The following is a 24,193-nucleotide window of genomic DNA, read 5'->3' on the forward strand; positions in this document are numbered from 1 at the left end:
AAGTCAAAATTATTATCCCCTTTGAATTTTTTTTTTTTTCAAAATAATTTACAGTATGTCTAATAATATTTTTTCTTCTGGAGAAAGTCTTATTTGTTTTATTTCGGCTAGAATTTTTGTTTTATTTTGTTTATTTTTTTGTTTATTTGTTTTATTTCGGCTTTTAATTTTTAGATCACCATTTTAAGGTCAAAATTATTAGCCTCTTTTTTTTTTTTTTTTTTTTTTTCCGATCTAAAAAATAGATACAGAAAGTCTACAGAACAAATCATCATTATACAATAACTTGTGTAATTACCCTAACCTGCCTAGTTAACTTATTTAACCTAGTTAAGCCTTTGAATATCACTTTAAGCTGTATAGAAGTGTCTTGAAAAATATCTAGCCAAATATTATTTACTGTCATCATAAAAATATAAAATAAATCAGTTATTAGAAATGAGTTATTAAAACTGTTATGATTAGAAATGTGTTAATGTGTTAAAGTCTAGGAGTATAATTTTGCATGAGTTAATGTACAAAAGGCCTTTGCTTTTGAGCTGTGACTTTGTGAGGATGTGATATTGGTGCATTCACTTCAAAGAAGGTCATATTTAAGTTTATATCATACAAATGTTATCATAAGACTATAATTATTCATTCATTCATTTTCTTTTTGGCTTAGTCCCTTTATTAATCTGAGGTCGTTACAGCAGAATGAACTACCAACTTATAAAGCATATGTTTTAAGCAGCGGATGCTTTTCCAGCTGCAACCCATCACTGGGAAGCACCCGTACACTCTCATTCACACATGGACAATTTAGCTAGCCCAACTCACCTTTAACGCATGTCTTTGGACTTTTGGGGGAAACCAGAGCAGGAAACCCACGCGAACATAAGGAGAACATGCAAACTCCACACAGAAATGCCAACTGAGCCAGCTGAGGCTCGAACCAGTGACCTTCTTGCTGTGACAGCTACCCAATGTGCCACCGCGCCACCAAAATAATAATTATGAGTGAGAAATTATTTTAGCACAAATTTTGCATTAATGAATCAATGACAAAGCATGTTGGATACAATAAATGCTGCATCTGTCACGTTTTTTAATGTAATTTACAATAAATCTATAAGTTTCATCTGCAATATATAATGCTATCATCCAAAAGCTCACATACACACATTCCATATTCATCATTGTGCAATTGCTCATTAAAACCATGTTTCTCTGACTAAACTGAAGTGAATGCACATGAGACAAGCTTTCTGATTTGCCAGCTCGTAAATATGAATGGCTCAGCAGGAACTGACAGCAGCACATGTTGCAGAAACAATGTCAAGATTATAAGCAAAGGGTTGTAGATGTGTTTTCTATCTTAGATCTACTTTTCTTAAAATGAACATTTTCTCTGATAATTGGGAACTTTAGTAAACTCCACTTCAAAAAATGTATTAGTAAATAAAAACAACAACTTGCTATTCAAGTAATTAAACAAAATCAAAGTTTTGTGACCTATTATATCTTCAGACACATGCATAACCCAGTAACATCACAGCTTCAAAATGGAAAATATAATAATAAATAGCGCAGTGTCTGGTTACCACAAACATTAGTAAAGTGTAGTGCACTAAAGATACATTAAAACAGACCTTATGTCTCTTTGGGGTGACAGAATAAAATTTTAATCTGTATGTCCTGCATTTTGCATTCTGTTGTACTGTGAACAGTTTGCTGGCTGAGAAATGCTCCTTAAAGCCCATCACACACTGGACACACCATGCTGTGCCACATCTTTTAGAATTCTAAACATTGTTTTCTATGAGTATACTGTATGCCATTTACAATCTGTCAGCTTCACTTAGCAGTTTATGGAAAATATAATGTCAAAAAGTGACGTCACATGGTTTGCTTACTCTTCCTGCTTCTGTCATTTTCAAATTACGTAAGTCCAACATGCATAGTAAGTTTATTATAAGCGTATATAAACTTAGATGATTGTTGTAACCTTATAAGAAAATGTTGATGCCAATCAACTACAGCCTGGTGGATGCATTTTAATGATTCCATAACAGTATGTGCTTTATTTTGATTGGCCTGGTTTTCACCAGGATTTACATGAGTTAGGGTTAGGAAACAATAGTATTTTAGGGTGCTTTCACACCTGTGAATCGATTCAGTTGTTCCGAAACGGAGATTACAAATGTTACATTGTTGCTCTTTGTTCTTGGAGCGGTTTCTAATCGGACCAAAAGAGCTAAAACAAGTCACATGTGAGTAAATTCTCCTCACATTGGTCAGAGTGTCAGAGTTTATTTTGAAGAGTCCCGCTCAGCTGTCAAGAGAGTTGGTAGTTTAGTGATGTATGACAAGGTGCGCGCGACGTGTCTGAAGAGTGAGGAGGGATGTGGTGGGGAGGGTTGAGAAGGGTGCGCGACGTAGCCAATTTGAGGACCGGGAGGGAGACGCGAGATTAACGGGAGATTATCACTCGTTTGCGGGCATCCGGAAACTCACGAAACTTCCCGCCTTACTCATAATTCTCTCTTCATATAGCTGTATGCCTTTAACATATCCATATACAGGGATATAACCGCGCTCGGATTGTTTGCTTTCTCACTGCAATCGATCCGCTCCAGAGTTCGTTTCAATAGAGCAGAGACCACCTCATTCAAGCGATCTCAGAGCGATTGATTTGGCACAGATTCGAGAGCGATTGGTGGTTTCACATATGCCAAACAAACCACGCTAACTGGGCAAACGAGACAGGTTCCGAAACAAAAGTGTAGGTGTGAAAGCACCATTTGACTCACAATAAGTCATTTCTATGTATTGAGATCTTATTATTAAGCTATGTCTAGCTATTTTCTTTATATGGCACCTTTAAATATTTTTATCTTTTATATTTCTAAAGAAGAACCAACAAATTCCACCACAGGCTCATTGGGAAAAAATGTGCCTTGGTGTACATTTTTTATAAAAGAGAAATAATATGTGCTCTTAAGTCATATGGCTGCATTTTATATGTAACACAAACACAATGGGGCAGTAAAAAAACAAAAACTGCAAAAACATTTAGTCCAAGGTACATATTTGTTGGTTCTAAAAAATATAGTCCAGGGCATATATTTCCAATGAGCTGGGTTGACAAATGCATATGCATTAAGAACAGCTTCAAATATCACTATGTCCAGACCTTTACAGCATTAATGTTTATTGTGCATGGTGTGTAATAAATCTCAACATCAACACAGCATGCTATATGCAGCTAGTGATTAACCACTTATCTTCTAAAAAAAGATTTCTTAAAAAAAAAGATAGGTACAAACTGATTTAAGCATTAGATTTAAAATTCCATATTTAATACGCTTATTTCACATGGTCGGCATTTTAAAACACTAGGCTGCAATGGGAAGAAACCTGTATGTATAGGATCAGCCCTGTAAATATTGCAACAACATGCTGTGGACTACAAACCTTCAGCTGTTGCCACAATTTCAAAATGCAGAAATAGTGTAAACATCACTTTGATATTCAGTTAAGTTTATTTTAAACAATTAAAAGCATATCAGGCATTAAACAGAATCACAAAATCATCTCTTTCAAAGTAGTACGCTTAATGGTATATACGGACTCTGGAGCGATTTAAAGCTGCGAGAATGTTTTTGCACTCGATAAACATCGGTGAAGAGTGGTGAACTGATGACCTTCACGGCCAATCACAATCATTTCTGTTGAGCACTGGTTAATACTATGGCAAATCAGCGCTGTTTCAGAACGCACTCAACAGTGCCTAATTGTTAACGGGGAAATTGACGTTTTTAGAAATTTCAGTGCCGAAATCCAGTATCAGGACAAGTCTATTATTGTGACAGAATCAGTTCATTAACTTGAGTTTGATAAATGTTATCTGAAATGTATTTAGGAAGGAAAACGTTAGCTAACTTGTGCCATTTCCCTTAATTAAGCTGAAAATATGATCTTATATCCCTTTTTATTTTCACTATTCATTCAAAATGGACCTTCAGGTCACTCGGAAGGTGGTGAAATTATAAATGTGTGTCATTTTCTCTTTAATAATAGGATATATAGCCAGGTACACAAAGTTCCTGTGTGATTCAGGTGATACTTCCAGGTTTCTTCCCACCACAGCCTCAATTTGGCTTTTAAAATGACAGCTGCTTCCAATCAGTCTATAGTGTGTATAGTTAGCTTTTGTACAATTGTCAAAAGACACTATTGATTAAACATCGCAGATAATAAGATGCTATGTATTTTGAAAGCTCTACTGTATTTGTTCTTGATGAACAGACTATTAGCGAAAAGAAAAGAAAAGAGTTTTGCATGACTGTAATTTGGTGTTTTGTGTGGTCCTTTATGGACAATAAAGTTCCAATGCTCTGTTTCAGTCAAGTGTTGGTTCATACCATTGGCCTAATAGATTACAGAGCAAGTGACTGTGCGCAATAACAATGCTTCACCCCAGCAAACCTCTTGTCTTCCAAACCTCAAGGCTGGAGTGATCACTTAAGGAAACATTTTCCAGTAAAGTCATCCAGCAATCACATAACATCTGAATCCAAAACAGGCAAAACAAAGCTGCTCCAAAGTCTCGGTAACCCACAACTTCAAAACGTCAAAGCAATTGCCTCTGAAAAAATATGAGAACTAGTCCTTGCATGATGCAGTTATATAGAAAATGGAAACTTTAAGGGTTTTAGGAGGTTATACATCACCGAAATAAATTACTGTAAGCATGGACAAAATTATTTTCAACATATCATATTTCTATTTCACATCTTTTCCTGGTCCAAATCTTGTCAGAACTCACTCATCCGAGGAATATAAGTCCACCAGGAATTTTTAGGGTTGATTTCTTTTGGTTATTAATAACAAGTTCTGCGTCAACCCTCTGAGATATATTATCATTACAATTAGCATGGCTTTCTTTGAACTCAGCAAGGGCATTAATATGACACACCAAACCTCTTGAAATTGAGAGATTCCAGGATTAATAAAAAAAAGGGCCTATTTTTTGTATGATCGCCTACTGTTATAATGATTTACTTTTTTTTAAAGTAGTGTTACTTTTGGCTGTGATTCTGAGAGACTATGCAGTATGCTAAAAAAATTGACATGAATGCTAGGTAAAGCTGAAAAATGTGTAGCTATAGTGTTTTAAAATTAATATAGATCTTTTTCTCTTACAAATTATCACCTACTGTAAATAATTTATAATCTTCTTGTGTTTTAATGTTTTTAAGTCTGCTACTCTCACCAATACTTAATTTCTGTAACCAAACGACTATTAGAACAATAAAAAAGTTTGGTTATTATTTTGATTTATAGTTTATATAACTGAATATGTATGTGGGATTTTTATTTTGAAAACTGGTGTCACAGATTTTTACTATGCATTACTGAGCAACATGAGACATGTTTAACCTCGTGTCAAGTGGCAAAATGCTAAATTTACAGATTACACATTTATTCAGCTCCACTTCGAAGAGATATGAGGTATGTTTAATTGTATCTTGTGTTAATTTATGTTGTTTATTGTGAAATGCGATGGGTATGTTTCAACAAACACATGTAGTCTGCTAAATCATGTCAAATCACTGCTCAACAGCTCAACTGTTCATGCAGAGTTTGCTAATAATTCCTGGCTGTTTTCTTTGACATTAGCTCAAAAATACAACACAATACATCTCTCGGTCCCTTTTGTCAAGTTTAATTATAGTTTAGCCCTCATCCACAACAGATCTCGTAAGCAAAATAGGTTAACATTACTCTGGTTGGTTTATATTGGAGAGCTTGCTCTCTCCATGCAATTAATATAAACCTCCACCCATTCAGTTAAAAATAAATATCACTAGGCGTCTACTTCCTTTCTGTTTAGCATACTACAGTGTGTTGCTGTGTTTGTGTATGTGTGTGCGTGCGTGCGCTTGTGTGTGTGTGTGTGTGTGTGTGTGTGTATGTGTGTGTGTGTGTGCGCGTGCGTGCGTGCGTGCGTGTATGCGTGAGTGTCTGTCTGTCTGTCTCAAGAGTTGCATGTCAGAGTGAACTCATGATTGATCCAAATATGATCAATTATGGACCTTATGGTTGTAGGGGTATTTTATGAAGTAATAAATTAGCATATAAAACCATTTCTAGAGATTGTTTAAACTTACCTAGGCATATACCTACTATGTAGATACCGGAGAACTACAGTATTTAACTTTTTAAAGCAATGCAGTAAATGGCATCTTTAATATATTGATTTGGAAAGGACAGAGCGTCTGTTTGAAATGTTTCATCTTACTAAAAACACCCCTTTTAATAAATGACATTGCTTAATTAGTCATTACTCTAGATCTCAGTGTTATTACTCTAGGCATCATACATAACTAAGGTTAGTTAAGCTGCATAAAGTGGATTAATTCATCTGCTGATCCTTATCTTAGCAGGCTACAATACATCTACATCAAATGTTGTATTATTAATCATAATGTTCATCCATCCACTCACTAGCCCACCTATTCACCCAACCTTTTACCCATCCATCCATCCATCCATCCATCCATCCACTCATACATCCAATTGCACTTTACAATAAAATTCCATTAGTTAACAAAACTATTATTGTTTCACATGAAAAATACCTATTACAAAAAGTTTAACTTTATAAAAACAACTTTTGATTTTATGGAACTGATGTACATGTAATGCAGTAAAAAAGGTATGGTTGTATGTTTATTCAAGTTTTTCTCAATAGCTTTGGCACTTTTTTTAAAAACAGAACATTCAAAACCGAACATTCTCTAAACTAAGAGCAAATGCCACAACATTTTGCTGTTATTATGTACTGATGTCATTTATCTCCTATGCGCAATGTTGCAGTAAAATACTATGGCGAAGGAGACGAGAGCGAGTAAATAATGCTCTTAAAAGGTAGATAATTGTGCACAATTCAACTGCATGTTGGTTTGCTGAACAGTCTTTCTTTTACAATGAAGGCAGCACAGCACATGAGCCGCTATTTCCCTATAACAGAGAAATGCTGTAAAAATCCATCTTTCCCTCTTTCTCTCTCACTTTGGACATTTGACCCGCTGGCGTATTTGTGAGGTACCTTTTCCTCTCCTCTTGGCTGTTAAAGCAATACTTGTGGATTCAGACATGAGCGTGCCTGTGGTGCGAGTTTTCTCCACTGTGTCCATAATGAATTACCTGCGATAACCGCGTTTTATGCATTTACATTTACATTGTTTACAACCGGTAATTCGCTATCCGAAAATGTGCTTCATTAGCGTTTTGAGTGGATTACGGAATGTTTTTGTGACAAACAACTCTGAAAGGTGTTTGTTAAAGCTGTTATAACCTGTCAGATCTGTGGTTCAAGCGCCAGAGAAAATCATTCTCCCAGTTCATATAAACCGTAAACCATGTTTCTTTTCGTTCTGCTTAATCACATGCTACTAAAAAAGATATTTAAAATAAACAAACCAATATGATGTGTTTTGACTGCTTTTTTTTAAATAACTACATTACGCAATACTAGTACTTTCAGTACTTATTTTGAAATAAACTACTTGCTAAACTTAAGTACAAAAATGTTGAATACTTTAGTACTCCCATCTAAGTATGGTGCTTAAAGAGCACTGCAACTTCTACTCAAGTCACTTTTTTGATAGAGCACTTGTACTTTTACTTAAAATCTGGGTCTTAAGTAAATTTGTGAAGAGTTGGACAGTTTATGACAGAATCCATATGCAATGAGTTGTGCAAACAAAAGACAATTATACTTTTTACACACATGTGCCAAACCATTTGCAATATCATGCAACCAATAAGAAATTCAATTCATGTTTATGCTCTTTGACAATGATTGTGTCAAACCCACTTAACATAGAAGTTCTAGTAAAGTCCAAATTTCAGAGTTGAATATCAGTTTAGTTTAATTCAGCGTGATTTCAATTTCACTGAGGTTGGAGAACGCTGGACGTCTATCGTAGAGAACTGTGTGTGTAGGTCACCAGCGAGTGATCAGGCTAGCCCACAGGATCAATGCAGAGACTCGTCTGTCACTGTGGTCTCATGCACTCCACTCGTCAATGATCACCACAGCATCAGCTCAGGATACAGCCTAGTCCAGGATTATGGACACCTTGGCATCATTTCTTCACAGGTCTTGGATCACATCAATGGCGCTGCATAATCTCTAGGGGCCACGGGATGAGGATTACCGGGTGGAAATAGAGAATAAAGAAAATATTTAGCGTAGCTCCTGTTCATAGTGTATTGAAGCAAGATGCAAAAATGAAGTGCTATAAATGAAACAAACGTTCCAATTTGATGTGGAAGAAGTTAATTTTTTAGCGATTTGAACTCATTTTTTTAAAGAACTTGAGAATTAAGTCAAAGAAATTGAGAAAAACTGTCACTAAATGCTGAATGTTAACTTACATTAATGAAAAATACAAGTTCATATAAATACCTTCATTATTTAATGTCGGTAAATGCATTACCTAATGGTAACCAATTAATCTGCCTGGTACTAGAATACTGACACAAAAAAAGTATGTATTGTAAGAACCCATCTAAAAACAAAATGGCTCAAATCAATTGTGTGTGCTACTGACAGTAAATCTCGTAATGTTTGTCCAGTTTCAACGGGTTATTGCTTCTGTGCTTAACAAGATTAAGAAACGCTGGACAGATTCATGAAATATTAAGGCCAGAAAGAAAAAGAGGTCCTAAGTGCAGAAAAGGAAAGGTCCCATCTCACCATTGGCAATTATATTTGCCAGAAAAGCCACTATGGGTCAATAACATCCACTGAGAGGAAGAGCTAATTAGCCAGCAATTAAACCCCCTCAAGAGGGCAAAGTTAGATCCAGTCACCCAAAGTCTCCAGGCCCATTTTCATGTGCAGCTGAGTAATAAACAACCCTTTATTTCCTTGACCCGTGGACACTTTGACCAAATTCACTTTGCTCACAGGTCATTATAGTGAAGTGGGACTCAGCAAAGACTAACTTGACATATTGGTTTTCTTAGGAACTGTGATTTCACACTGGTATATTGCATAGCATATATTTGCTTGGTTATATTTATCAAAGTTAGTTTTAGATCCAGCAGAGGTCAGTCAGGTCATTTTCAGCAGAGTTAATGATTATTTTTAACTCTGAAATGAAACTGATATTAACAAACAAATATATAGTTCTGCTTGGTAAACTCATTTCTATTTTGATGCCATGAACAAACAACCTTAAATCCAGCAATTAGTCTTTCTCAACAATTACCATGGCTGAGTGTAAAGTAAGTATGATTCATTATCCCGGTCCAAAATGTCAAGCATCATCACATGTCATCAATGTGATGCTATGCAGACTACGCATGAAAGAAGGGAAAACAGCAGTTGCCTTACATTCCTCTTGAACCAACACCTGGCATGGGAAAGGAATCTCATAAAAGAAAGAAAGTCTTAAACTGCTACAGTGAGAAAAGTTCTGGATCACGAAAGACTTAACCAAGCTGGAGGCAACTGTGAGACTCATGAGGGTCTGAAAAATATTGCCACGCTTGCAGTTTTTCTTTTTGACAGGTAATTCATGGCTTGACTTTATTTTGATGGATTTTGAAAAAGTAATGAAGAATTCAGCATTTGTACTTTGCTATATTCATTTATAATACAATTGATAAATGACCTTTAAGACACTTTGCCTAATTAATTACTTAACACTAACAACAGCTAATAATAAATGTAATTTAATTGCTCCTTATTACTGTAATGTTGTCACATAATCTGGTAATGTTGTCTGACTGGTGAATCGAACAAGTAACCTGAAATCTTTGTGCATCACATAGCCAGACCTTCAGAGTCTTGGCAGAAAGTCTGGACTCATTTGCAGCTTTCATTGATCAAGTACCCAGAGGATGTGGGATTTACATGTAAAGCAACTAATCATGGTTAGTTTTCATGTTTAAGGGCATAAAACATTCATTTATTTATTCATTCATAAAGTGCCAACTATTCCAGCTTATTTTTTATGCAGCGAATGACCTTCCAGCTGCAACTCATTAGTGGGAAACATCCATACACTCTCACATTCAAACACGACTTTCTTGCTATGAGGCGACAGTGCTAACTACCTAGCCACCATGTCACAGACATAAAATAGAAAAAGAAACTCTGGTGGTGGTTTTTGTGTGTGTGTGCGTGTGTGTGTGTGTGAGCGTGTGTGTGTGTCTGTACTATATCCTTCAGTGTATTTTATTTATAAAATATAAAAAGAAATGAGAAAATTCCACTTGAGCCCCTGCCCCTCAGAACATTCCTGAGCCTGGTACATGTAGAGCAGAACAAGTAAACCTCACTCCTCTGGCCTCAAAGAGGAACACTTGTAGCTGACACTTGATGGGGTGGTCTTCAGCATCATTGTTAGTTCACCAGTCTCCCATGCCATGACGTTTGAGGCTGAGACTAACCTTCCACCAACGCTGACTCTCGTCAAGGTACTTTTCAGAGTCTCATGGATATGTTCTGGATTTATCATCTGCCTCAAATGCCATAACTATTTTCTGGTTCAAATCCCACTCTAAGCTGGTTGAGTAGAACTGAAAGGTTTGTATTGGTGCCATGACCCCAATGGGATTGAGATTTATAGGAGTGAGGCCAGCTATTGAGAGCTGGGTGAGTAAATCTCAGTATCCTGATCTCAAGAGGCTGAGACTTTATTAGTGTGCATGCCTTGAAAGGTGGAATCACTTGTTTGAATTCTGTTCGAATCTGGTTGAGTAGAACTGGTGTTCTATCTATTTGTCCAACCTTGCCAGACTGTCCCAGTTTTGTCTTAAAAAAGCAGGTAGCGCATCGTGATAAAATTTTCGACCCATCTAATGTGGAGCATTGTGATGTGAGGACTTAATATCTCTTTAATCTACCACAAACTAAGAACTCCTCAAATATAGTGCTGTTAGTAGTGTTGTACGATATGGGCAAAAGGAATCTATCACGATTTTCTTAAACAGTATAGCGATTTCAATTTATATCACAAATTTGTCACACAATTTTTTACAGTGTGATTCTGAAACATATTTCCAAAGGAAAATAATTAGCACTTTATTAAAACCCGTAACATGCCTCTAAAACAGACATAAGGCAGAAATTATACAAATCACCTCGTAAAGGTATAACAAATTAGGTCTGGAACAGACCTATGGAAAAACAAATAAATAGACTACTGAACGTGTGTGTGCGCACTGTCAAACTCAAATAAGGCACCAATGTTCTTCTTTATCACATATCAGAAGTAATTGCGTGTACTTTTCTACGTGTCCACAGAATTTTGCCATACGCAGATCAGATCTTTTCGTGATGCTGCCGTGAAATAGGCTGTTCGCGTATTAGTCTTTTAGCTCACAAATCTGTTTTTTTCAAGATTTCTCAATTATAACCATATTGATAGCGATGTGCCCATGTATTCCAGGAGCTCCCAGTTGAAAACATCTCTTTTCAGACAAACTTCAAATTTAATTTTTCAGAATGCTGCACCGCGAGTCACGTAACTGACCAATCAGCTTCATATTTATTACCTAAGACAAACACAGAATACCCAAACAACCAGTGCTTTTTCATTTTCTCCATGAATAATTCTTGTGTCAAAGCTGCAGCAAAGTTTTGTTTGTTTGTCATTCTATGAGAAAACGGTTAAAGATCACCTTGCAGCGACAAATGACAAAGGAGCACAAGAACAAAGCACGCTGAAAATGCTAAATAAAGCAATGTTAGCATTTCTGTGTGGAGTTTGCATGTTCTCTCCGTGTATTAGTGGGTTTCATCTGGGTGTTCCGATTTCCTTCAGAAAACGAAAGACATGCACTATAGGTGATTTGGGTAAGCTAAATTGTGCATAGTGTATGTGTATATGTCCTGGTCCTCCAGGTTGAGGGTTGAGCATTGGGCTAACGACCTACCTCGTAAAAATGAGATGTTATGAAACACAAGAATGGTGCAGCTAAATATCAACTTTAATATAAATGGTTCAGGAAGTGAGTACTGTAAGTAAGCAAGCACAATACCAACACTAATGTGTAGGAAAAAAATTCCAGGACACCAATACAAATCCATCTGCTCATGTGTTTTGTAGATTTACCCAGAACTCTAAAAGAAGAAAAAGATTTTTTCTCTAAAACTACCTCCTATACAGCCTTATGTATCATTTCCACTGAATGGTACAGTACGGTACAGTACGGGACAACTTTATCAGGTTTGCGTTTTCACTGCAAAAAAGCTACCTAAAGTGGGCATGGTGTACGACAGTAAGTTTCAATCGACATCATTCTTACTTGAGGAAATGTCGAAGTAAAGCTGATGAGCAAATGAGAAGCACTTCTCACAAAACAGATGCTATATACACATAAATACTTGTGTATAAATGTTCATGACTAACCTTTCTATGAACATGATTTGATTATAACGCTCCCGCTTCAGTAGACGGATGCATGCTATGGCATCATGGTGGATCGCAGCGACTCCCCCGGGTTCTGTGGGATGGCTCCCTTCAGCGCTTTCCCTTCCGGTGGCGAGCACCACGTCCCCTGCTCCTCCCCATGCTGGGAGACGGCAGGAGGCAGATCCTTTCCTCGCCAGCCTCAGGCCGCCCCAGCACTCTGGGCAGACGAACGGGTTTCTCCCCAACTCGGGTTAACTCCCAAACACTCGCCCTCTCAGCGGCAAGGGCAACTGGACAACGTGTCCCTCCTTCTCCCGGGTTTCGGCACCACTGTAATGAAGTTTACGGCTCTTTGGCCGCCGGAAAGGAGGCGGAGAACCGACGCAGTTTTAAAATATTTATTCATAACATAAACGGCAGCTCCTCATGGAGACTGCCGTCTCAACCAAAACAAACAGATAGCAGCTCTTCACAGAAACTGTCGTCAAACTGAAAGCAAAAGTAAAATAATATGTCTGGGCCCGGTCCTCTCTCGGGTTCCTCTGCTATCGTTCCTCCTCTTATAGTCCAGCTCCTTCCGTGGTATTCGAGGCCGGTGCACACCACAGGTGCATCCACTTACACGGTGGCCTCATTCTGTTCTCACAGCTCTCGGCCACGCCCCCTCGCCACAATCATAAGCTCAAGAAGTTTGTTACTTCAAATATAGACGCGCAGGGAGTACATGCGAGCTCTCTGGAGAAAGTAAAACTGCTCGTGCCTTTTAGACGACCTCGTAAAACAAAAACAGGACCTGGCCAGCCTGATCTCACGAGAAAAAGTATTTTACGTTTTGTCAGTTTAGTGGCTAATTGGTACAAATTCATATGACTTGGGTACGATTTTAAAAAGGAGGCATGGCACCTAACCCCACCCCTAAACCCAACCGTCATTGGGGGATGAGCAAATCATACAAAATTGTAGGAATTCATTCCAATTAGCCACTAAATCAAAAAGTTACGAATTGCCATAAGATTGTGTTGGACCCGGCAGATTTTGTTCTTCTTGGCTTTGTGGCTGTTCATCAAGACGACGATATATTTTGTTGGATGACCATGGCTAGTTATTATATGTATATATTATTACGGTGTAATATCTTGGCTTTGTATTTAAAAATGGTGGTTCCTTTGTTTTCATTCTTATGGCTTGTGTACACACTAGTGACGTGTCTTTGTAAACCAATAGCGTTCAGCTGCGCGTCTTGCTGTGCCTTTTGGTACTCAAAAAGTGGTAAGGTATGGTATAGTTAACTTTTTGGTAGCATTTGACAGTGGAAACGACCAAAAAAGCTAATAATGCACCATAATGGCCAAGCCATTTTTACAGGAGTACTGGCTAAAGCACTCCAAAAGTAATAATGGAAATGTGTTTAAAGAACTCGCCTTCATCAAGCATTTGGAATGGTCATTATTGATTTCAATTATTCAGTTCATATTCAATCAGCGTGCAAAGACTAATGATGCCCTATTAACACAGCAAGGAGTTTCAGCATGTAACCGTTTAATCAATTTGCTGTCTTCATCACTCTATCTGCACAAACTGCAAGTTTTTCTCTTTTAATTTTGCACCTATTATAAGCTGACATTCAGTGGCAATTGTTTCATATTAAACAACTCTCAGGGAACATTGTGTTTCTCGAACAGCATCAAATAGCTTTATTTCGATTAGTTCCTCAGACATTCAACCTCCTTTTTTATTTCGGAGCAAAATATATGAGGCATTTCAGCCAGTTTCATCATGGATAGCTGCAGTGCTGTAATTTTTACAGCCCTTGTTTAAAGACGGAGAGGGTCGTTGTGCATTAAAAGCAAGTGATGTATGACTGTTTTATCACAGTTAACTCGCTCCAGTGCCTTAACGAATTGAACTATGCCCCGGGGAAACAGTCACGCTAATTCCTCAGCCTCTTATTATTATTATCTCCACGGCTGCCTTTTTTCCGTTTAGCGGATGCTAGATGCTAGCAGTGTTCATTCCAAACTCCAAACCTCAGAGGTCATTACCAATCCTGTTTTCCTCTCCTCCTCCACCCTGACTTGGCAAAGACCAAACAGATGGCCATAGAGCATCCAAGATGACAGCCCATCAGAGCAGATGGCAATCTAAAGGGCACCAACCTCAAGATCCACACAGTGAGAGAGAGCACTGCTGTCACAAGAGCGAGACATTACACATGAGTCGCTGTAGCATCTCTGTACTGCAAATTATTGTGCTTTTGTTAACAGAGATCAAGCTATTCGTAATGTGTCTCAAGAAGCATCACACACAGCACAAGACATCTGTCATTGAAGAGCCAAGATTAAAGGTTTGTTTATGTTATGCAGCACCAATAGAGTCAAACTATACATTTTTAGTAAAAAAAGAAAGTGAACTGGACTTTTTCTCAATGAATTGACAGTGATATGATGCATACTTTAATTCTAACCCTAACAAACTAACAAATTCAGACAAAGTTAGTTTAATGTTCAGGAGTTCATAATAGCTTGGCAAAATTAACATCTAAACAATTTTGAACCTTTACAATTATGTAAAATGTGTGTGGAGGGAGTTGCCATGTATATGGGCACTAAATTACAACTAACACACTTCTAAATAGTTTTGTGTTCAGCACCACTGAACATTAATGTAAATATTTTGTTTAAATAGTTATGGCTGTCTCTGCATATGTATAACATTAGATACAGTATGAGAATACAGTAGGATTTGGTAGACTAATGAGCTTGTGCTGATAATGAAGAACCACACATTCTCAGTTTCTTCCGCTCTCTCACGTCACAGCTCTTTGCTTTTTTTAGTTATTTTTTATCTCCTTTTTTGTTGTTTGCGACAGATGATTTTTTTTTTTCTTTCTTTCTGGGTGTTTCGTGTTATTTGCATCCATTAATTAAAATGATAATTTCTTCATGAAAGTATTTTTTTCCTGTTCCTTTTCTCTTCTATGAAACAATTTCAAGTTTAAAGTTTTTATTTTGATAGCCTTATTTACATTTCACGAACATTTCATGCTATTTTTCTGTTTGCCTATTTGAAGGTTTTTGATTGGGTATTACGTCATTCATTGTGACTATGCATTATTTTACAGAGAGCTTATGACCTACAGTACTAACTTTGTTCTGCCTTAAGAACTATGGTCAGTGCTTAACTTAAGCCGGATCTTGCCGGATCCTGTTCCAGAAAATCAAATATTCATGTTTTGCATTCCGGTATTTATTTTATTGGATCCGGCATTAACTTGTTCGTGGTGAATACCTATGTATGTGTGTGTGTGTGAGAGAGAGAGATAGAAAGAGAATGTGAATGAGTGCAAGTGAAGGCTGTGTAGATTGTGTGTGCGCACACACAACGGTTGCCACCATTAACAAGTTATTCAAAAGTCACATTTAATTATTGGCCATACTTGCCAACACTCCCGTTTTTCCTGGGAGTCTCCCATATTTCAGACCCTAGTCCTGCCAACCTCTTGTTTCGTTATTTCTCCCAGAAAACTCTCTTAATTTTACTCCTACCCCCTTCCCACCCTCTTTGGTATAGTGTTCGATCACAGCGGCCACCCGAAGCCCACTCCATAGTACAGTTTCTACACAGTACCCGGTTCTCCACATTGTTATTGAGGCTCCCGAACCCCCTTGCCCTCCTTTCTTTGTTCTCCTAGATTTTCAAGGAAAAAGAGTTGGCAGGAATATTATTGGCCCTCAACAATATTTTCAGCCAATTGGCTGTCCTATGTTCACAATCACTCTCATTGGTTGGTGATTTTTTTCTCATGCTGTTAGCAACGAAAATAAATAATGGCATAACGTTAAAGGCCTACATAAATAATATTTGTATTTTCAAAATGGCAAAACGGCAACCACACATATTTTAATTTTTTTATTTTTTTTTAAACCAGGAAAAATCTGATAACGAGCCAGATCAAAAGAGATCTCGAGAAGATGGAACTGCACGAATGGATCAGGACAGCGGGATACAGAAGCAAAACTCAGAAGAAAAATCTCAAGTCAGCCAGAGAACATGACAGTAGAGGTAACTGTGGGCTCTTCTTGAAGATTAGACTGAGTAAGTCATTTAATTATTTGTATTTCACTTGTATATTCACATAATAGTGAAGTGAACTGAATAGGGATTGTTCATATGATTTATGTTTGTATATGTTTTTATTATTTATGACTGACCTATAACAATATATGGCACAAAATATTTAAAGACCGGTCAGAAATGTGATGCTCTTGTTTTTCGCTGTTACTGTTTAATGATGTCATGTTCCAGGAAAACTGAAATTGTTTGTTAGATGTTGGACTTTTATTTCCTGGTTTTGTTCCAGGAATTATTCATTTATGAATTAAGCACTGCATATGGTGCAACTAAAGTAAGAACAAACATAGTTTTACAGACTAGCTAGTTAGTTATTAAGCATCTAATGTGTACTTTACGTTACAGTTTAAGCAAGAAATTACAAACAGCTGTAGCAACACTGCTCAGTTCATTTCCATAGTTCAGTCCATCAGCATGAACACACTGGAGAGCCATTTTATACTGCTTAGAAACAAGTTTGGAATTTTCGTGACTGGTATACTGCTAGATAGTTATTTCAAGTATTACATCAAAAGTTAAATTCAATTCATCTTTATTTCTATCGCGCTTTAACAATGTAGATTGTGTCAAAGCAGCTTCACATAGAAGTTGTAGTAAATTAAAACTGTCAGTCCAGTTTTCAGAGTTAAAGTTCAATACAGTGTGGTTTAATTTTTACTGCTGAAAGTTCAAACACTGAAGAGAAAATCTGCCAAATCCAGCAAAGCTCCACAAGCACCAAACCAAGCAAGCCAGTGTAATTCTATGTGAGAACTTGACTAATATTGATCATTTTTAAAATATAATATCCCTGGTATTTTATATTTTAATAATCAGATCTTAATTTTGATTGATTGATTGATTGATTGATTGATTGATTGATTGATTTTTAAGGTTAAATGTATTGTATCCATACAATGAATGTTTGATGAATGAGTGAATGAATGAGTAATTATAAATCTTCGTCTAAATAACATGTGTTCCAAAGAAAAAAAAAAGATTAAATGTTGATAGATTTTTTACGTTTGGTAGACTACTTTAACATTAATATAAACCAGCACCTAGAATACGTTGCGCAATTACTTGCATTTGAAAGCCATGTTGATGTTGAGAAAATGTTGCTGATGAGATAATCATATTTCTTTCTTTATAGACACATTTTGGAAGCAGATTACTTTATTTCAGTTTGCATAAGTTATCTGCCAGCCAAGACTCTATTTGTGTTTCCTTTCACTGTGTCTCCATGGAAATAATTGCGACAGAAATGCAACATATGCCAGCTGTCACTTGAAAAGGAGGTCAAAACAGATAAATACGCTTCTTTGAAGTTAGTGCTCATTAGACCAAGATGTTCTGAGATTGAGGGAGAGAGAGAGGAGGAAAAAACTGTTATTTCTGAAAAGTGACCAGTAAATATGCTGTTTGAAGTCATTTGCCCACACTTATTTTTCTTGCACTAATGGAGAAAACGGTTGTGAAAGAAGCTATAAAGACAGAGAAAGAGTTCCTACAAAACTCTATTAAAATTACTGTCACTTTAAAAACCCTTTCCCCCTGTCAAACCGAGGGTGTGTCGGGCTAATTCAGTAGCAGCATGACTTTATGTCTGATGTCAGGTGGCATCATTGTCATTTCGGCTGAACCCCTATATGGCCATTAGGATGACACTTTCTCACCGTTCCTCACACAATGCAAGTCCCACAAATGGGATGTATTAAGAAGATAATGAACATCCATCTCCCGGAACACACATTTTGCTGATGCAAGCCAACTTGCCCTGTCTCTGTGGGCTTGCTTAGCCCGATCCAACCAAGACTCTGGCTTGTGGAGTGACATTCCTAAATGCCAACATGGTGCCATGGGAGCATCAGGGGGAAATAATGATGGAGTACCCATGCCCGCAGGTCGGAGCAAGCTTGCCGCTGGAGTTGCTCCCTGGCTGCGCCAGATGGAGGACATCAGATCCTGGACTATTATGTGCATCACTCTGTCTCTTCGCTTTTTTTTTCTTTTGCTTTTTCTCTTTCTCTTGTCTGCTCATTTCCCAGTGGAGCCGCGCAGTCATTAGCAGGCGCTCAGCTGCCAAACACTATTGAGCATGTGGCGGCTCTAACTTTGCAGTTCCTACAGGAAATGGCACTAGCTATGACAACCTCCTAATGTATGTACAGAAAGTGTGCTTTCAGGTTGTGGTGGGCTGTAATGTGATATTTGTGTTGCATGTTTGTGTAATAATGCATGACTCATTGATGATTGTTATTCAAGGTAAGAAAGGGTTTGTGAACATACAAATGTAAAGAACTTCCTTTTGATCAAGAACAGGGTTTTGTATAATCTTTAGAAATGAGAAGGCTGTAAGTTAGACCCAATCCCAATTCTACACAGCAAATTGATCAGAGTTAAATTCTCGGTGTTGAAGCATTTCAGAGTAAAGTGTTGACGTTAAAGAGTTAGATTTTGATAAATGAATATAATAAGAGTTAGAATTGATTTTATTCAGTGCGAAATCAGGGAGTTATCTTTTCAACACTTGGTGGTGTTATTTCCAACATCCGGGAATTCATGCAGCCCCAGTCACTGAAGAATTTTCCAGACGCCATTTTCCATCTGAGGTTTAGAACAGCAACTGGTGAGTCAAACTACCTAAATGTTGGTATTTTACTGGCTTTCTTTAAGGAAATACAGTTGTAAACATATTGTTAAGTTAATAACTTTAGAATGGAGTGACAATTTTAAACTTTTGCGGTTCATTCATGGTCGTTTGTGTATCTAGCTTAACTGCATTACTATTCACTTCTTTTTAAGAATGTTTTCATATATGCTCACGCATACATAGTGCATAAAAACATCAAATGTACATGTTCAACACATTTCTGTCAAGCTTAATGCCATTTTGTGCGTTGTTACCCATCTGTAAAATAAAATCGACACTTCTCATTTAATTCGAAGCAAACTAGCGAGGGAATCCTCGGAGCAGCCTAGCCTACTCTGCCCGGATGCTAACGGCAACACAGGACGGTTTCCAAAAGCTCAGGAGAGTTTCTAAAACATATCTGGTGAGTAAATGAACATATGCTTACTTGTAAAAGTCTTATTCCTGACTAAAACATATGATTGTTTGTTATTCGTGTACGTTAATTTGGTTATTTTAAACACCGCGGCCCCTTTAAACTGCTTCATTCGTGGCCGTCCATATAACGTTACCGTTAGTTCATAGACGTGATAACGTACGCTTGAATTATATTAAGTGTTGACAATCATTAAAGTCAGAATGTTAACATTAATGTCTTTAAATGACCGCATTTGCACTTTCTCAGACATTTAACGTTACAGAAGTCTCCCGGAAGTTGCGGGACTAACGTTAACGTTATCCCGCAAATGCACAGAGACTCCCAGATGCCCAAGTAGATGCCCGCAAATGAATTATAATCTCCCGGAAATCGCGCGTCTCCCGCCCGGTCATTAAACACTTTGCACACCCCTCTCTACCGCATCCCTCCCAGCTCTTCAGGTACGTCGCGCGTCACCCCCACCGCTCTTCAGGTACGTCGCGCGCAACTCATCCCATTGCTCTTCTGGTACTCATCTCTCCCGCTACCTCCCGCAAATCAACTCTGTATCCCCCGAAAATGACTTTTCCCATGACTTTGATGTCTGACGTTAGTTAGTTAGGCTATTTATGTAGCCAGGAACATCTTAGTCAAGCTTTTTCTCCCGCATGATATTGTGCTTAAAACTATAGGCTAAACTTAGCATGTACTGTACACAACATTTCCGTTTTATTAAAGACAATTTAGTGCGTTGTAAACAGCCACCTGTCTGTAAAATTAATCAACTGATTCATATTTGAGCAGCCTAATGATGATACAGGTTTGATTTGTAGATTTATTATCAATAATCAACATCTGAATCAAAAGATATCTGAAAAAGTGTAAGGTATACTTTGTGATGTTCATCTCTCCTTTTTATCTGAAGGTTATGCATATGTGTTAGACACTAATGTGTTGTTGTTTTTTAACAGCCACAGTTCTCTATACAATAACACAAGACCCTGTGACGGTGGCTGATTAGAGACAGATGGTGTATTTCCAGAGTTGGTGAAATGACCAAGCACACCTTCTTGGTCATATGTGGTGATAATAATGAAGGTATGTTTGATAAAGTTCTGTATTTGTTTCACATAAGCTGAGAGGGTATTAGAGCATTAGAGAATAACAAATGACATGAAGGTGACAAGTTTTGTATTGTGGGTGAACTGTTACTTAAATAATGTTTTGCTCTTTGCTTTGCACCTTTTCTTCTTCTGCTTATCCTAATATTTTAGATTATATTTGGACCTGAAACATCTGCTAGACTCCAGGAAAGGTGGCGTCAATACTGGACCTGAAAGGGCCTAACAAGTTGAATCTGGTAAAGAAATACACACACACACACACACGCACGCACGCACACGCTTACAGAAAACTGTAAGTTTATGAATATTTTTTACACTGTGGCCAATATTTTGGGGAAGTCAGCATCACTAAATGATATAAAAGATTTTAAGCTCCTCTAAATTTTGCTCCAAGTGTTGTGTTAAATTCAGGATTCTGGACAGACAGCTGCCTGTTTTTCCAGTTCTAGTCATAGTGGTTAACCTAATTGTTTTTGGAGATTCCAACAGTGATGTATGTGTTTTTTCTACTTTTCCATATCCTGTCACCTCAACCAGCTGGGAGAGTCAAGTTGTGGATCATTATGTAGATTTTCAAAAGGTGAGTTTAGATTTCTTGAATGTTTTATTTACTTTAAATGTTCTTTTAAATATATCATAGAATTTGATTGCTATTTGTTTTCAAACATTTTTCTTAGTCATGCTGGAATCTTGAAGAGTTCTTAGATGAGCATCACCCTATATCCGTGCATCAGGAACCACCAGACGAGCGATCAGCAGCTACTACATCGTCATGGATAAAAAGGTCATCCTGTGGCCGGGAAGCACATCTTTCACAGGACATGCTTGATGAGATTTCCTAGCTCCAGTTTGTTTTCGCACAAGTTTACAGCATTTATACCTTCATTTAAACTGCTGTGTGTTGATATGGAGGACCAAGGAAACACCAGAAGTGAAAGATTTGCACGCCAAGTTGTTTAAAATGTAATTTTAACTTTTTTTAACTTTTAAATTGCTCAGATGAAACATAAAGTTTGGACCAAGGGACTGAAAGCCTTTTTGAGCACTGGTCACACATATTTTGTTGATACTGTCTGTACTAATAAAACATTTAAAGCATATTTGACATTGTTGCATTTTAAAAACTGAATGAATTGTTGAAGTGGTGAATGTTTTCAAATAAAAAGTTTTTTCTTTTGTAATTTACAGTCTATTTGACCTTTTTACCATATTTACACTCAAGAGAGTTGAATAAAATAACAATATATTACACCAGGCGGTGTTAAATATAGTTACATTTTTTAACTCTGCCCTGAGTTAAAATTAACCCTTACTTCGGTGTCAATGTGCCAACCCTTTTGAAAGTGTTGATTTAACTCTGTTTTGAGTGGACCCCATGAGACACTTTCAAATTGTTGAAATTAACACCCATAGAGTAGTTTTGGGTCCCCATATTTTGCTGTGTACCCTTTAGCCCTTTCCCTGTCCTAGTTCTCTGTAGCTTGAAGGCATAAGGCATTTCATATTATATACAAATGATTGTCAGAGTACACAGGAAAATAGGTACTTGGTTAAATATGGAGAGGATACAGTGCCTTTATCTTTGCTTTCTCACTCAGACCAGGAATGTGGTTCAGTCCTGCATGATTTTATCTCATGGTGTAATAAAATGAGACTAGACCTAATTGTGTCAAAAAAACAAAGAAATACTTATCAACTTTGGCAAAAATAAAACACCTGCTCTACAAATGGTGCTAATCAATGACACACAGGTAGAGGTTGTAGAGGAATGGTGGTACTTGGGAACAATTATTGACAACAGGTTGATATTTGATCAAAATACACATACAATTGTTAATTGGTACTAATAATTGGTAATAATACTTTTAATGTACAGTTATTCTTAAGACCTTTTACAATTCATTTATTAAAGGTATTTTGTACTTTTCCTTTATTTGTTGGTTTTCTTCACTGTCCATAGAAAACAAGAATCGTCTTCAAGGCATAATTAATTTGTGTTCAAAGATTTTGGGAGTTCCCCTGCGAAGTCTTGCATACTATTACGAACAGCAGGTGTTGAGGATGGCACATAAAATACTAGGAGACAGCACACATCCCCTAAATAAACATTTTGAGTGGATGCCCCTTGGTCGACGTCTAAGGAGAATAAGATGTTTCACAAATCATTATAAATTTACTTTTGTGCCTGAAGCAATTAGGTTATGTAATAAATGTAGTTAATCAATGGACTATTATTTGTTTTTTTTTAACTTGCTGTTAAGTGTTGATGTTTATTGTGTTAAGTGTGTCATTCTTGTTATACTATATGTGAAGCACCACCATGTCGAAATGAATTGCCCCAAGGGGATTAATAAAGTTTTCAAATAAAACTAAAAAACTAAGGGGAAGGGGTAGATATCCCTTCGAATATAGATTTTTCAGGACCACACTTGAAACAACAAAGAACCATATGATTTAATAGATTCATAACTGTGTTTTACTGTCATGCTTAAAAAACAAAAAACAAAAAAACTACAATAAAAACAGCTTAATTGCGCTATCTATAATTCATAATTATAACTCTTGTATAGCAGTTCCACAAAATTCTGACACTCGATGACACTCAAATTCCCTGTTAGAAAAGTTTAGTGGCTGGAAATGAGCTTTTAACAGTGTCTGCTGTAGTGTTAATGTTGTTTTTGGTGTGTTTACATAGATGAATATGGCCACAGTGTAAATGCGCAGTACAGTTACGATCTTATTGACACATTATATCGTTATGATAACATCATATATGCCTTCAGTAATTTCTTGAAGATATATACCAAAAAAAAAAAGCTTCTGGAATAACTACTGCAGTCACGATCGTCTGATCTCGTATGATGCATGAGATCACAATGACATACATGTGCAGGTGCTGTAGTGTCCCATTTCTTTGGGGTAAATTTTGAAGCCCTTCCTCTTCACACTCTGTTTTAAGGGCCAAGGGGAAAGGGTAGAGGTACAAAAATAGAATTGTGATTGGGACTTAATGTGGCGAATTAGCTCAATGTGAACTGAAGAGTAATATAAACAGGGCTTCAAAAGAATCGACTCTTTAAATCCGAACAACTAAATTGTCCAGCAATCATTCAAGCAGATGGTTGATTTCAACTACGGCTATTGCTATTAAAAATAAAAACTAATCTATGTTAAAGCAGGGACAGGGTAACAAGATCGAAGTTTAAGACATTAGATTCATAAATATGCACATGCACCTTTCTTTATACAAAATTAAAAATTTTTGACTAATCCAGCAGAAACTAAAGTCTAACACAAAACACATTCATACAGGTTGCCGAAAAGAGTAAAAGATGTCAAATAATAGCTTGAGAGGGTGTAATGATTTAAAAACTTTGGATTTTGCAAGACCAAACCAAGCAAACCAAAAATAGTCAATTAAAATCTTCTATGGTTTCTTTAGGGTTACGTTTAAAGGGCACCTATGCTGAAAAATCTACTTTTCAAG

The 24,193-nt window shown here is 37.0% G+C and overlaps 2 long non-coding RNA genes across 3 annotated transcripts in view; both read left to right on the top strand.

The window, feature by feature from the left end:
* Window positions 1-17,517, top strand: part of LOC141377512 (uncharacterized) — a 53,566-nt gene extending 36,049 nt beyond the window's left edge. For both annotated transcript variants that reach the window (XR_012389731.1, XR_012389730.1), the window contains exon 3: window positions 16,351-17,517. This is a non-coding gene — a long non-coding RNA (uncharacterized lncRNA). The remainder of the gene's footprint in view (window positions 1-16,350) is intronic.
* Window positions 17,518-18,923: 1,406 nt separating this feature from the next.
* Window positions 18,924-23,511, top strand: LOC141377507 (uncharacterized). The gene is made up of 6 exons (XR_012389723.1): window positions 18,924-19,161; window positions 19,482-19,588; window positions 20,554-20,680; window positions 20,857-20,942; window positions 21,244-21,286; window positions 21,384-23,511. It is a non-coding gene; the product is annotated as an uncharacterized lncRNA (long non-coding RNA).
* The last annotated feature ends 682 nt before the right edge of the window (window positions 23,512-24,193 follow it).

Source organism: Danio rerio, chromosome 14, assembly GCF_049306965.1.
Source record: "Danio rerio strain Tuebingen ecotype United States chromosome 14, GRCz12tu, whole genome shotgun sequence".
In the NCBI taxonomy this organism is placed as follows: domain Eukaryota; kingdom Metazoa; phylum Chordata; class Actinopteri; order Cypriniformes; family Danionidae; genus Danio; species Danio rerio.